Below are 16,305 nucleotides of genomic sequence, written 5' to 3'. Positions count from 1 at the left end.
TGGAGACAAGCCTTCAGGCTAAGTCTTGAAGGAATGTAAAGCAGCTTGTTTTACCAGTCTATAATCTCTTGAATGATCAAATGAAAAGACAACCACACCAGGTATATATTAAAAATATATGTATTTAAGATAAAAAACACCCCTCTAGTCTCTTTATGAGACTGGAGTTCGAAGTACTTAGTTTACAAGTCAGCAATTATCAGTAATAGCACAAATACACGTTTGGGCCATAGGGGCGTACCAAACCATATACCAAAAAAGTAGTATAAGAACCACGACTGGATTAGACACTAGGCCTATAGCCTGTAGAATCGCTGGGACCCCAAGGAACCAACCAAGGTAGTGACACAGGGGACCCACGGGGACTGTATGCAGTGTGAGAACACAACCGCGGGTTCCCGTTATCTTCTATGGGCAATGTCGTGGTTGGAAATTTAAAGATTAGGGACACTTCTAATCGAGTCAGGACCAAACCCTTTTGGACTTAAGAAGTTCTAGGGTTTAGCGCCCACGTAAGCACCGGAGTACTCGAGGTACCTCACCCAGGGAAGCCGGGTGCATAGGTGTCTTTTGGTGTCGGGTTGCGTCGTTGATTTCAATGGAAGCCTGCAAAGATCTGCTGCTGCCGTGAAGAGGAGAAGTGTCTGAAGAGATCCAAGCCCGTATCTAGGATGGAAGGAACCTGAAAGCAGAGGGTACAGAGTCTGGGTCACTTGCCAGTGACCGAGGGCAAGATGGACCAATGCCCACAGATGTCGGGTGCTTCAGGTGAGTTGATGGGTGTCTTGACTCTTCAACCACGATGTCCAGGAGGCGTCAACGAAGTCCATGAGCCGGATTCAAGCTGTCCCACAAAGTCTGTCGAGTGCTGCGGTGTCAGCGACCAGAATGGATCCAACAACCCATGGCAACGGTAAGTCACTGGAATTCAGAGAAAGGACTGCGGTGCAGACCAGCAAGGTCTGAGGGACTCACCCAGCGAGGGTAAGTCAGGGCACGTCTGGAGCAACCAGGAAAGTCCAAGTAGAAAAGAAGTTGCCTTCATGGAGACCTGCTAGCCAACGGTCTAGTGATCGCGAAGGAGCCTCGAGCGGTCGCACTTGGAGCTGGCCCACGGGTCACTCGTGAAGTGGAGGCCAACAATCTTTGGTGCAGGAGGTGCTCAAGGCTGGGGCTACTCAGAGCCCAAAGCACAACTTCAAGGAGGACCAGGAAGATAGTATTGCTGCAAAAGTTCACGGTGTCCAGGGGTCACGGTTCCACATCACCCACGATAGCCACGGGCCTCAGCTTTGCTGTGGACTCAGGGTAGCCTCGGGGAAGTCTGGAAATCCACCTCTGGTGATGCAAAGACTTCAGCGTCCGGCGGGAGCTTCAGTGATACAGACCGGTCAGTTGCTTCTTTGGTGCCTGCCAAGCAGGTGAGTCACTCCTTGACCCCAAGGGAGATTTCTTCAGTCATCTAGTCAGGATAGAACGTCGAAGGCCCAGGATATATTTAGCAGAGTTTCGTCCAGGGTAATCTAAAGTCCTAGGGACTGGATTCCTATACTTATAGTAAGTTTAGGGGATGGACTAACTCTAAGGCCCCACCTATGGGTGGGCCTGGAAAGAGGGGTGGTTACACCCATTTCCTTTGTCCAGTTTCGTGCCAGAGCAGGGGCAGGTAGCCCAAGCAACCGGTTTGAACTGGACTATGCACAGGGACACCAAGTGTGCCCCCAGTGCAGGACTTGAAAGCACCAGAGAGGACATTAAACCTATTGTCCAGGCCTCCCCTGCCATAGTTTCGGTCAGCAGCAGGAGGCCAGACCCATGTCTGTGGCAGAGGCATCCATTTTGTGATGCCAGGGCTCAGGAAAGTCCTACCGGTTTTATCCAGTGTGAACATGTCTCTCCCTCTAGAAGGGTCTACACCCCCCCCCCACCAGACCTGGTGGGGGGGGGTAGTATTCCAAAGCGTTTGACACCAAACACGACATGTTTTGATTCAGCCATTCCAAAGTTAGCATTTACCGCAAGGTTACAATGCACTTAAGAGTATATGGTATGGCTGTATCACAGAACAGCCATAAGGAAGGATTTCCGAAAGTTGCAGAGGGGCTCAGCTCATGCTTGGGCACCCTCTCACATAAAACCAAGCACTCTGCCTTCAGGATTGTCAAGGCCTGCCATAGGAGTGGCTTATGGCTTTATATGTGTCTGCATATAGATGTGGATATAGGTAGCCTATACCACTGTAAGGGGTGCAAGCACACCCTTACCCAGGCTGCAGTAGCAGACCTGTGGTGCCATTTTGGAGTGCATCCCAGGGGTGGCATAGTACATGCTGCAGCCCCTGATAGGCCTTTGAGGTACCTATGCCCTAGGTACATAGTATACCATATACTAGGGGCTCATAAGGCACCCCAGTATCCAATTAGATATGTACCTAATGTACATGCAAACCATTTTAGAGAGGAAGCAGCTAGGCTGTGGGCCTGATTAGCAGGGCCACAGCCAGATTAAGGTCGAAAAACAGTGAAACACCAGCAAAAATTGGGGGTACCCATGTGAAGCAGATCCTACTCTCCTACACATACTTTTTATTGATTCACGCATGGACGCTCACAAGGCTAGATCATATATTTCTTTAAGCTAAATTACATTTCAATACTTTATCTACATATGAAGTTAACTCTATACTGCTTAAGAAAAATGTGTTACTACGGCGGGAAAATAAAGCAGGCAAGTTACTAACTAATTATTTGAAAATAGGTGAAGAAAGACATGCGATTGATTCATTACTAACCTCAGAGGGTCGTTAGAGTAAAAGTCACTCATCATATTCCTTCAGATTTGGATTTTGACTCTCTGGTTAATCTTACTTCCAATTAAATTTCTCAGGCATTAAAAATGTGGAAATTTGGGAAAACACCGGGTCTGAATGGGTTTACAGGGGAGTTTTAGCTTAATTTTTCTGACATCCTTCTTCCTTATTTATATTGCCACTTTATTGCATTTAAAACAACTTCTTGAACATTTCAGGAACGTACAATTTGCCTAATTCACAAGGATGGAAAGGATACTGATGATTGTAAAAAATATTAGACCCTTTTCATTGTTTAATGTGGATTATAAGATTTATGCTACATTTTTAGCACTTCCCTTAGAATACTCTCTTCCACATCTTGAATGGAAAAACAGTCAGGATTTGTCAAAGTTAGACTTGCATCAGATAACACCTGACTATTTCTGAATATCCTTATTGAATCTCCTTCACTTAAATCTTCCCTGGCGGGCATCACAATAGATGCAGAAAAAGCATTTTATAGAATAAATCGTTACACTGACACGGTTTTGGCTCTAAATTTATAACCCATGTCTCACTTTTATATCAATCTCCACAGATGTCAGTATTGCTTAAGTGCAGGGTTTTCTCTTACTTTCATCTTCAATGAGGGGTCCGCAAGGTTGTCTACTATCTCATTTATTGTTTTTTTGGCACTTGAAACTTTTCTTTCTCATATTCTTCTTAATTCATCTATTTTTGGTTTCTCTTATGATGACAGTCACCTACAGCTTGCGGCTTATGCAGATAATGCAGATGATGTTCTTGTGTTCATTTAGTCCCCAGAAACCTCTTTACCTGCTTTACTTCATGAAATATCTCTTATTTCAGATGTTTCTAGTTATAAAATACATAAAGATAAAACTGAAATTCTTCCACTCAATACATACACTTTAAGGCAATCTTTTAGTATTACAGGATTCCAATGGGCTGCTTCATCTAAAATTAAGTATTTGGGAATTTGGTTTGCAACTTCCATTTCAGAGTCTATCAAAGTCAATTTCGAAGAGTACATTTCTAAAATTGAGAATATTCAGTCTTCCTGGATGCCCCTTTTTTATCTTGGTGGGGTCCCTTAGATTCTTTCAGAATTATGATCGCTCCTTTCTATGATGCCAGTTTATATCCCAAAGTTCTTTTACATTTTTTTTAACTCATTGCTTATTACATTTCTATGATTTCTTTAAAAAATCTAAATTATCTGGAGGAGTAAACTTCCTGAATTTCCACCACTATCTTAAAGCTTTTGGTTCATGTCAAGTGCTCTTTGGACTTGAAATTCACTTTCACCTTTCTCTCCATTCCGACTAGTAGTAAAAAAAGTCTACTCCTCTTCCCTTTTCTTTCAAGGGAAGCATTATCTTTTTCTTCCTAAACTTAATTTCTTAACTCCCTCATCTTGCATCATACTGTTTCTTTGATTAAATCCACATTTCGTCCACTCATTCTAACCCCTTCTTTGTTTCTGACTTTGCCAATATGGTACAACCAATTTATCAAATTTAATAATAGACCATTTTCTTGGCGTGTTTGGAAAGATAAGCGTCTTATGTGAATTAACCAATTATTTTATAATGATGCTCCCCAATTTAGGCTTATTTATCATTGTCCCCAGTCCTTTTATAGTCAGTTTTTATTGCTTATGAATGTGGTCTTAGATATCTACTTTTCCTCACAACATTCTCCTTTTCCTGTTTGTCTTTCATCTGACTTCACTGCTTTCGTAAAGACAGGTCCTAGAGCTTCTTCTATTTATAAATATATTCCTCTTTCAGTTTCCTCTCGAACCAAATCATAGGCTAAACTTGGATAGGAAAAAGATTTAGGAGTAAATTGGGATGTCTCCTTCTGGGATCAATCAATAAGGGGCTTTTAAAGCACTGGGAGGAGGGGTGCAGCTCTGGGTCAGCCAAAAAGTCAGGTCTTGAGGCTCTTCCGGAAGATGTGCAGGGTAGGGAAGTGTCTGATGTTGACTGGGAGCTCGTTCCAGGCTTTAGCTGCAACGTAGGAGAAGGCTTTCCTACCTGCTATGACTCTGCGGATGCGCTGGGTCACTGCTAGGGCGAGGTCGGTGACATGGAGGTTTCTTTTGGGTGCGTGGAAAGAGAGTCTTTCGTTGAGTTATTTGGATCTGATGTTGTGGAGGGATTTGTAGGCATGGGTGAGTAGCTTGAAAGTTACTCTCTTCTCGACAGGGAGCCAGTGGAGGTCTTGCAGGTGTTGGGTCATGTACTCATGTCGTGATTTGCCGAGGACTAGTCTGGCTGAGGTGTTCTGGATTGTCTGGAGTTTGTGTAGCAGGGATTTGTTGATTCCAGCATAGAGGGTGTTTCTGTAGTCCAGTCTGCTAGTTATGAGTGCGTGGGTGACGATCTTTCTGGCTTCAGGGGGGTCCACCTGAAGGCTTTGCAGAGGATGCGGGGATAGTTGAAACAGGTGAAGGCGACGGTGTTGATCTGTCATGTCATGGTGAGGGACGAGTCTAGAATGATGCTGAGGGCCCGGTCGTGGTCTACTGGGATGGGAGGGTTTCCAAGGGCAGGGGCCACCAGGAGTTGTCCCAAGCAGTGGGGTAAGATCCAAGGCCGAGGACTTCTGTCTTCTCTGGGTTGAGCTTCAGGCAGCTGTTGCTCATCCAGGCTGTGAAGTCTTTCATTTCTTCCTGGAAGCGGAGTCTGGTGTTCTTTGTGAGGAAGAGGATGAGCTGGCTGTCGTCGGCGTAAGATACTATGCTGAGCCCATGCTATCTGACGATGGTGGCGAGGGGGCCCATGTAGATGTTGAAGAGCGTGGGGCTGAGCGAAGATCCTTGGCGTACTGCGCAGTTGATCTCTGTGGGTTCGGAGAGGAAGGGTGGGAGTTAGATCCTTTGGGTTCTGCCGGCGAGGAAGGAGCGGATCCATTTGAGGGCCATTTCCCTTATGCCAGCTTCGTGGAGTATGGCTGCCAGGGTGTGGTGGGAGACAGTGTCGAAGGCTGCGGGGAGGTCTAGCAGGATGAGAGCCGCTGTGTGGCCCTGGTTGAGTAGCACACAGATGTCATAGGTGGCGGCGAGGAGGGCAGTTTTGGTGCTGTGGTTGCTGAGGAATCCGGACTGGGAGGAATCAAGGATGGCGTACAATGAAGGTGGTCAGCTGGGTGTTGACGAATTTCTTGGTGACTTTGGCTGTGAAGGAAAGGAGAGAGATGGGGCGGTGGTTTTTCAGGTCCGCTGGGTCAGCCGTGGGTTTCTTGAGGAGGGGCTCGACCTCAGCCCGCTTCTAGTCATCAGGGACGATGCCAAATTTGAAGGTGGCGTTGATGGTGCAGTGTAGCTCAGGCACAATGGTGGCGGCGGCACCGTGGAAGATGTGGGGTGATCACGGGTCCATGGGGGCTACTGGGTGGGTGCCTTTCATGGTTGTGGTGGTGTCTCTGGTCGTGACCAGTGTCCAGGTGGTGATGGTGGACTGGCTGGCAATGCCCGTGGGGAGGGTGGTTTCTGGAGTCTGTTCCCTGAAGTTGTCATATAGGGCCTTTATTTTCAGGTTGAAGTAGGACCAAGAGTGTTGTCTGTGGCTTTGCTGGGGGGTTTGGTGAACTGCTGAATGATATTGAAGAGTTCCTTTGAGTTGCTGGCATTGGTGAGGATTTTGTTCCGGATAAAGGTCCTCTTGGTGGCTCTTATGAGTTGGTGGTATTCTGTCATAGCATGCTTGTAGGTGGTCTGGTCTTCGGTGGTTTTGCTGTTTCTCCATTGTTTCTTGAGACGTCTGCAAGAGTGTCTGGCTTCTTGGAGGGCGGTGGTGAACCAGGCGGCATTCAGGGGGCATTGTCTGTCAGGATGGCGGAGGGGAGCGAGCTTGTCTGCACAGCTGGTGATCCAGGAGTGATATTCCGTGGCTGCAGAGTTGGCGTCGCTCGTGGTGGAGGGGGGGTCGTGGATGAGGGTAGAGTTGAGGAGCCACTCTGTGACCTTGCTCCAATTCCTTTGTGGTGGGTGAGGGGGGCAAGTGTGCAGTGGTGGGGCTGAAAGAGAAGTGTACACAGTGGTGGTCTGTCCAGAAGGGCTGCGAGGTGTGGCTGAAGTGGATGTTTGTTCCTCCTGCGAAGATGGGGTTGAGGATAGTAAATTACAGAGAAAGGTAGCGGGGGAAAACAGGGTAGCACATCAGTTAAGCAATAGTCTAACAGAGACTGATTTCTTTCTCTCAAAAGCACAAACTAGTATTGGTGCCACTCTAGGTAAAATGATACATACTGCTACCATAAATGTCAATACATAGAGGTCCCAATGACTCCTACATGAGTTACCACAACACAATATTTACCTCGGCACTCTAAAAGTGTATAGCATTTACATTCAATAATACAGCTAGTCCGTTTGACTTCCTATTTAGCAGTTCACAGGCAAAATAACCCAATTTAGTCAGTATAGACTGTAAAAAACTTTTGCATTATTATATCAATGTTATTTCATTATCATATTGTGGCTATTTTATATTTTACAATAACATCTAAATATACAGTGTGAGACAATAAAAGTGTCAGTCACAATTTCACGGAGATTCTGTTCTTGTAATCTCTACGTTGTCTTTGGTGGAATACAGCCGACATGTGTTTCGTTACCAAAAGTAACTTCTTCAAGGCTGTGAACAGTGTGACCAACAACAATAGAAAATTACATTTTCATATGGAAAAGGAAAAAGAATATTCTAATTAATATTCCTACATTTACTTCCTACTACATGATTTTTCTGTTGTCTCATCCAGTTTTAGGAAGAGTGAAACAGAAAGTTTTTTAAGTTATTCTAGTGCCACCCATCACCACGATCAAACCAATCACTCAGAAAGACCAATTAAAGAGACCCATGTGCAAAAACGTACACCTTATCCTAAAAGGGGTGAGGTGTGTGAATCATAATTAGTGCCAAGCAGAAACAGTTAAATTCTTAATCAAAGGAATATATTCTAGAGTCTAGACTCAGATAGCCTAATTTTAAATGAGAATCTCCAAAGTACTAGGGGCAAATTAAGCACATCCTGTCAGTATGCAAGATTTTAATTTACTGAATGAGCATATCTACCTTAAGGAAAGTCCAAAAAAAGGTATGACAGTATGAATCTCTAATAGATGTTTCCAAATATAGAAAAGGCACTCGTAACTTGTATGTCGTTCAAAGCCAAGGCAAAAGTCAAGGACCTTATAATAAAAGAAAGAAGAAAGAAAAAAGAAAACAAAAAATAAACATATAAGATAGAATTTATATGAGTTTAGCATCACAATACGCACTTGGCGGCTTCTATTTTATACTTGTGCCACTTACATGTTTTTTATGTCAATATCAAAGGAATGGAGACGGTATCTAGAGTAGAAACTCTTCTTGTCTGGTATTTCTCCAATTTTGGTCCTTAAGTAAAGATAAGTTGGCGGTCAATATCTTTAAGGGACAAACAGTAATTTGTGCAATTTTCATGTATGAAATATATGTCCAATATAATATATAATTGGACAAGAGAAGCTGGAAAGTCTTATGAACCATTAGTCTCTTCAATAATATTAACCTACTCTATTCTTGTTTACAAATCATTTATAGCACCTCATATAACCAGGCTTTTTTTTAGATAAATTGAAAGTATTGACTCACAAGTACATAGCATCACTTCATGTACATCGCATTAATTTTCGGTGCAATTGACATTAACCAGGAGTCCTGTATATCTGATAAAAGAGATAGAAGATCAATAACGTTGTATCACTAATTCCTTTTTACTATATATGTAATCCTCAGTGCGTCATACCAGACATAAAGTAAGAGCAATGAAACTTACATTTCTCTACCAGTCCCACTTTATATGTTAGGCGTAAGTATTAGGGGTGTATGGTTGCAGACAAGATCCTAAATATCATAAGAAGAAAGAAACAAGTCGACTGATATTTATGGAGTTGAGGATGTGTCTGGCCTTGTGGGTGGGAGTGGTGACAAGCTGCTTCAGTCCGAGGTTGGCAAGGTTGTCCAGGAGGGCGGTGGAGTCGGGGTCGCTACGGTTGGCGAGGTGGAAGTTCAGGTCTCTGATGAGTATGTAGTCCGTGGAGGCGATGGCGCAGAGTGCGATGAGGTCGGCAATGGTGGTGGTGAAAGGAGCACGAGGCCCAGCGGGTCTGTAGGCAAGGGTGCCACACTGCATGGCTCTGGGGCTGGTATGGATCTGAAGGTGATGTCTGGTGAGAAGGTGTTGAGGAGGTCCTAGATCTCTACAGCATGTCTGTGGAGGGAGTGCACGTTGAGGAGGATGCATTTCAGGTCTTCTTTGGTGCAGGTGTCTGGCATGGGTGCGGAGGTCGTGGGGGTGCTGTGGATGGTGAAGGAATGTCGGCAGCGTCGGCAGGAGAACTAGCCGTGGGTGGTGTTTGGAGTCAACTGTTGGCAGTTGTTCCTTCCGGGGTTGAGTGCGAGGAGGGCAGCTGAGTTGTAGTGGTGGGTCGTCAGAGATCCAAGGGTTCTTGCGCTGGGGGCGGTCGGATCGAGGATGGACAAAAATTGGGGGAGGGAAGAGCAGCTGGGAGGTGGGAAGCAGAAGGGGGGAGGGGCTGCAGGGGCAGCAATGGCTAGAAAGGGAAAACGGGCAGAAAACAGAGAGAGACAAGGCAACAAACAATAAAAAGACAGGAACACAGGCACACTAATAAAGACATAAAAACAGAGCAAAAGACAGAATAATGACAGAAAAACGGGCACGATACAGCACAGACAGAAATCTAACCAGCAGAAGAGCAAGGCTCTCCCACTGGACCACCAGGGATGAGGAGCAGGCAGGAGCCTGCGGGTGGAGGAGGGACTCGAACACCTACCAGTCGAAAGCAGTGCACAGGGCAGTGGCAGAGAGAGAGCAGGTCCCTGACCAGGGGGTCAGAGGTCTTGCTCCCGCTCCCTCGCAGCAGCCGCCATTAAATAGGGAAGGGGAGAGAAGCGCAGCTGGGAGGTGGCAGCCGGAAGCAGCAGGGGGGAGGGGCCATGGGGGCAGCAGCGGCAGGAAAGGGAAAACGGGCAGAAAACAGAGCGGGGCAAGGCAACAAAGAATAAAAAGGCAGGAAAACAGGCACAATAATAAAGACAGAAAAACAGAGCAAAAGACAGAAAAACGGGCACAATACAGCACTGACAGAAGTGGAACCAGCAGAAGAGCAAGGCTCTCCCACTGGACCACCAGGGATAAGGCGCAGGCAGGAGCCTGCGGGTGGAGGAGGCCCTCAAACACCTGCCAGTCTGAAGCAGTGCACAGGGAAGCAGCACTTAACAGCAGAGCTGCGGGGGAAGACAGCAGGTCCTTGATCAGGAGGTCAGAGGACTTGCTCCCGTATAAGGTTTGGACACGTATTTATAAAATCTCTAGGTCAGTCAGTATTACTCAATACCCGTTTTTTCTTTATAATAGGTTATACTTTACTCCTGTACAATGTTCAAAATTTTCATTGGATGCCTCATCCAAATGCTGTTCTTGTGCTTTTCTGATGAGTGACCTTATGCATATATTATTTCTTTGTACTGATACCATCACCTTTTGGCATAAGGTATGGTCCCAAATTATGAGGATTTTTTAATTCCAACATCCCTTCAACATTTTAAATCTTTTTTAGGTACTTTAACCAATCGTTTTATCTCATCCTTCCCTAAAGAGAAACTATTAGACAATCTGTTAGCAATCACCTTTCAACAAATTACTTTAAACTGAAAATCATCATCTAAATGATCATATAAAATGTGGTGTGATTGTGTTTGTTCACATCATAAATTGGATATTATGTACTCTACAATGCTTGTCTTCTGATAATGTCCAATTGTTATGGTTACCTTTAACCACATTCCTTCATGGGACTGATATAGATGTGTCAACCACAACTGCTAATATATCTGAAAACCTTCGACCTCCATGAATATTTTAACTCTCTGGGGCAGATTTATGAAGCCCTTGCGCCTCATTTACGCCGCCGTTGCGTCACTTTTGTGACGCAGCAGCGGCGCAAATCCTGCGCCATGGTGCGGGGTATTTATAACGTGACGCATCTGGGAGATGCGTCACGTTGTAAAGCCCTGCGCCACATGTAGGCGTTCCAGGGCAGGTGGGGGCGTTCCGGCGCAGGAACGCCTCCTAAAAGTGGCTGAGTGAAATCTACAAGATTTCACTCAGTCACTTTTGAGCCCATGCTGCGTCAAAACCCTGCGCCTGCTTGAAGCAGGCGTAAGGATTGACGCAGCATTGTGCAGATAGGGCACCCCCGAGCCTTGCTGGAGCTGCGTCGCGCTTGCGACGTAACTCCAGCAATGCGCCACTTTTACGGCACAGATGCGTGACGCATCTGTGCCGTTTTTGCCCCATGGTGCGCCGCATTATAAATGCGGCGCGTCCATGATGGCGGAGCTGGGGCGCAAAATAACTGGCGCATCCCTGCTGATATGAAGAAATGCGTCAGTTATTATAAATATGCCCCTCTGTTCTTTATTTCTAATTTTCTACTTTTTTGTACCTTTAATTGATTATTCTTGTCTTTCTATTTAGTATCAGAGCTGATGAGAACGTTAGTCTTCTGCTCTTTTATTGGTGTATATAGGATTTGTTATTTATTTATTTTATAGAATTATAACAGTTTTAATGATTACTCCAAAGTTACGTACAGTATACCTACTGATATCTTTTTTATCATTTCTCCTGTTGATAATACTCATTTTGTACTGTACATTGTTGAATTAAATAAAGTCTTTTAAACGTAAAAAAAAGAACCCTAGCTATTAGAATTGGTGTAGCTACATAAGATAAGTTGTTAGTTTAAGGAGTTCAAGAGGGCTCCTATATATTGGCCAATGGATCAATAACAATAATGATGATCATCATGATGATATGATGATGTTGGTGATGATGATGATGTTGGACATTCTGTCCAGGTGTTTTAACTTGTTTTAAGGAGTTCAGGCTCGGTTCACCTTACAAAGAGAGCAGTTCATGGAGGGAGCCTGCTCATGGCAAAGGAGCAAGCTGATAGATGCTTTGCACCAGGTCCTGGCTGCTAGTGGACCAGGGTGAAGTCTCTGCCCTATACTAGAAGGAGTAGAGCTGATGCAATATATTTGGCAAGCAGGAGATTTTAGAGTGAAATAAACATGGGGGCAGATTTATGTTGCACTTGCGCCACTTTGCGCCGCCGTTGCGTCACTTTTGTGACGCAGCAGCGGCGCAAATCCTGTGCCATGGTGCGGGGTATTTACAACGTGACGCATCTGGGAGATGCGTCACTTTGTAAAGCCCTGCGCCACATGTAGGCGTTCCAGGGCAGGTGGGGGCGTTCCGGCGCAGGAACGCCTCCTAAAAGTGGCTGAGTGAAATCTACAGGATTTCACTCAGTCACTTTTAGGCCCATGCTGCGTCAAAACCCTGCGCCTGCTTGAAGCAGGCGTAAGGATTGACGCAGCATTGTACAGATAGGGCCCCCCAGAACATTGCTGGAGCTGCGTCGCGACGCAACTCCAGCAATGAGCCACTTTTACGGCACAGATGCGTCACGCATTTGTGCCGTTTTTGCCCCATGGTGCGCCGCATTATAAATGCGGCGCATCCATGGTGGCGCAGCTGTGGCGCATAATAATTGGCGCATCCCTGCTGATATGCAGGGATGCGCCAGTTAACATAAATCTGCCCCATGGTATTTTGACTTAAAAACAACACAACATTTGAGAAATATCGAGGGTGATGTTGTTTTGAATGAAGCCAAACTAAAAAGCATAAATATGTATCCCAAATTCGCATAGCTGGAAAAAATTGTTTATTTTAAATCTAGCACTTACAGTCAATTGGAAGTAATGTCAATGAGGGCATAGAGCTAATTAGTGAAAGAGTCTCGATTTATTTTTGAATTCTGATAACCTCGAAAACTCCTTGATGAGAGATCTCACATATTAAACGTGTTCAATTAAAAGTATCATAGATTTGATACTGTTTAAAACATTTTCGAGCAAGACTTGGGGTTTCTGGTAATAAGCAACGATGCCTGAGGATTTCTAACCCTCGTATTCGGCTGACAGCACAGCATTATGGTAATTAGATTGACATTTAATTCATGTTTATTTTGCAAATTAAACTAAGCAATGTAAACCTTTTAAGCACTGCAAATGAACAGAATAAATTTGCAAGGGCATTTTAGGCTCCAGGAATACAAAAGTTACAGCAACTTTTCCGAGTGTTATCAAACGTGACACGACAATAAACAGTAATTAGAAGTAAACAGGTTAGAGCTGGCATAATCATGCTCATGTACATTGAGTGCTAAATGCAAATTAAAATACAGAAAGTTCTTTGGATTTAGATTGACTGACGGATATTTTGTTAAACTGCACATCGTTCATTTTCTTTTTAATTTAATTTCATTTGTATTCATGCATAGTACCCTTATTGCCGCAATGTGTTTACAAGCAGGAAGTTACACGAGTGATGGTCAGTGAGTTAGTGACTGAGTGAAAACCACTGCTGTTGTCCTCATTAAAGGGCATATTTGCAGGGAGCTAGCGCTGCAGCAACGTCATTTTGTATGACGCAGCAGCGGCGCAATCATTGTTCCACACTACTCCATATTTACAAACTGACGCATTGGGGCCCATAAGTCAGTTTGTAGAGTCTTGCGTCACATTCTACCTGCACCAGTATAATGTATGCAGGATAGGAGTTCCCACATTAAAAGCCATGTAGAACTGATGCAGTGAAATATACGACTTTTCACTGCGTCACTGTTCAACTTGACTGCGTCAAAATCCCTACGCCTTCTCAAACCAGGCATATGGATTGACACAGGGCCTTTGTGTTCTGACGCATTGCTAGGGTTGCATCAGTTTTATGACCAATTCCAGCAATGTGTCACTTTAGGGCCAGAATATGCGTCAGAATTTCTGACTCATCCGTGAATCCTTGACCCACGGAGCACTGTATTATAAATAGAATGCATCCATGACGTCGTTAGGGCATTTGCGGCAGGCGCAAGAAATCTGATGCATCGATGCTGATGTGTCAGTTCTTGTAAATATGCCCCTAAGTTTAAAATGGAGTCCGGGGAGATTCCACATTGTTGAGCCCTGCATATGGGATTGTGGAGGCACCTTGTAGTTGATCAGACACAGAACGTAATTTTTAAGATTTAGGCCATATCCTTCGTCCAGTATCTACCATTCCACAGCATGAGTTCTCTTACAATATCAAAGATGCATCTAACCTAGCAGCGCTCAAAGAGTCAGTCCTGCATCAGTCCTGCACCAAGGAGAGTCAGACTGTGAGCAAACTGGGCATTTCTGGGAAGGAGAGCTACATATTTAGTAATGAATTATCCAACTGGAAGGAATGACCAAACCTCCAGCCATTGGGCTAGGCATGTTGGATGAAGACGCTAGAGGTTTCTCACACCATCCTCTGGTGCACGTGATGACATATGGATACTTGTATTATTCATCTTAACAAAGTAACAATATAGCACACTGATGAGACACAATTCCTTATAAATATAGATAGGCAGGAAAAGATGACCTCTGCATGAAATTAGGATAACAGTGAGAGAATGAGGACCCATCAAGATGGAAGTGGCAGACTCTCTCAATTCCTGACCCTCAGGTCCTATTCACAAACTGCATATTATAGTACATTTTGAGGAACTACAGTAGTTTTACAAACATTCTACAAAATGCTATTCACAAACTAAGGGGCCTATTAGCACAGCGGGCGGATCGCCACTGCGATCCGCCCACCAAATGACCCATCTTCACCCCCCCAATAGATTAGTATGGTGAGGGGCACCGCGGCGGACGGAAAGACCGACCGCCGCTTTTCCGCCGGTCGTATTCCCCGCCAGGCAGAAAAGGCCTTCAATATGGTGACGGTGCCTTGCAGGCACCGCCATCCATATTAGGATGTGCCATTTTCAGGGCCTTTCCATGGCGGAGTTCACTTTGGGGGCCCGTTGCGGGCCCCCAGGGGAGTGGGGTGGTGGGGGCTGCACTTAGGGTTACCCATGGTACCCCCCAACATTGGCTAAACAAGGTGGCAGGCGCGGTGCACAACATGCATATATTGCATTGTTACTGGTGCTGCTTACAGCACCGCCCGCCGCAATTCAATATATGCGGGATGCCACCGTGGCGGTGGCATCCTAATTGCCATGGCGGGACCGCCGCACCTCTGGCGGTCGGTCCCATGTACCGTTACTGTTTGTCCGCCTGCCATCATAGCGGACCCCTATGTGTGGAATTTATGTCTACACTTCACCTATCTTTTTCTAAGCAGAGATCTCCACCCCAACTATGGAGTCTCTGCACAAGTGAGTTTACAATGGGGGGGGGGGGGTGGCTGAAAATAGGGAATATTTGCTCCTTAAGGGGTAGAGTTGATGGAGAGTTAAGGAGGAGTTAAGAGAGGGTCATGGAGGAGTTCAGGGAGGGACGTGTAGCCACTCACATAAGAGTAAGCTCACTGCTATTCACAAACTGCCCTTCCAAAGTTATTACAGCCAATAAGGAAACCAAAACTGTTGCAAGTTACTTCAGCTCAGACCTGAAGTAAGTCCAGCACCACATATGACCAACCATTGGTACTTTAACACCCGCCCAGAGAAACCAATAGAGGTTGGAACTTAAATAAAACCCCATATAAAATAATGTTAAACTAAAATATTGAAAAATATTTAAAAATATAAAAATGTATCACTGAATTGTGAAAAATATTTAAAAATAGTACATATTTTACCTCAATTAAAAAAATATTTTCTAACCATTTTGCATTTAAAAATTAATGTCACAATAGAATGTATTAAACTTCCCACCTATAGTAAAAATAATTCCATTACGTTTAATAATTAAACGTAATGGAATTATTTTTTATTATAGGTGGGAATTTCTTTTCAATTTAAACTTGAGAAGAATGATTTTAATTTATTTTTATGTTTTTACATTGAATCAAGATTTAATTAGAATGTAGTTAAAAGATCTGTAGCATTTTTTCAGCATTTAAATATATATATATATGCATATATATCGATATAAAAATAATGTATCAATATTTAAAAGATAATATTTGTATGAACGTTGTCCAAGTTTATTAAAATTGTTTTACTATTCCCTAAAATATAGTATAGGGAGACTCTGCACTTTCATTTAAACTTGTTATGTTGCTTAGATACCAGGAATGCTTGACTAGCAAGCATTCCTGGAATGTTTGTGTTCAATCTAGCATGTAAGGGTTGCAGCAGTTGATGGTAGGACACCAGGTATGCTGAACGGCTCCTTCCGTGCTCTTCAGGCAATAAAGCTTACATTAACTACAAGGACAGTGCGTAAAATAAAGTTGTGTAATTATTGATCGTGCTGATTTTAAGAGAGGACTTGAAAGCACACTCTAGATGCAGAACTCTTGATTCCTGAATGCTCTCAGAAGTATAAAGAAAGCTAGTGATGTCACAAAGAGGACAT

The sequence above is a fragment of the Triturus cristatus genome, chromosome 6 (assembly GCF_964204655.1).
Source record: "Triturus cristatus chromosome 6, aTriCri1.1, whole genome shotgun sequence".
In the NCBI taxonomy this organism is placed as follows: domain Eukaryota; kingdom Metazoa; phylum Chordata; class Amphibia; order Caudata; family Salamandridae; genus Triturus; species Triturus cristatus.
This window is presented reverse-complemented; position numbering follows the sequence as displayed.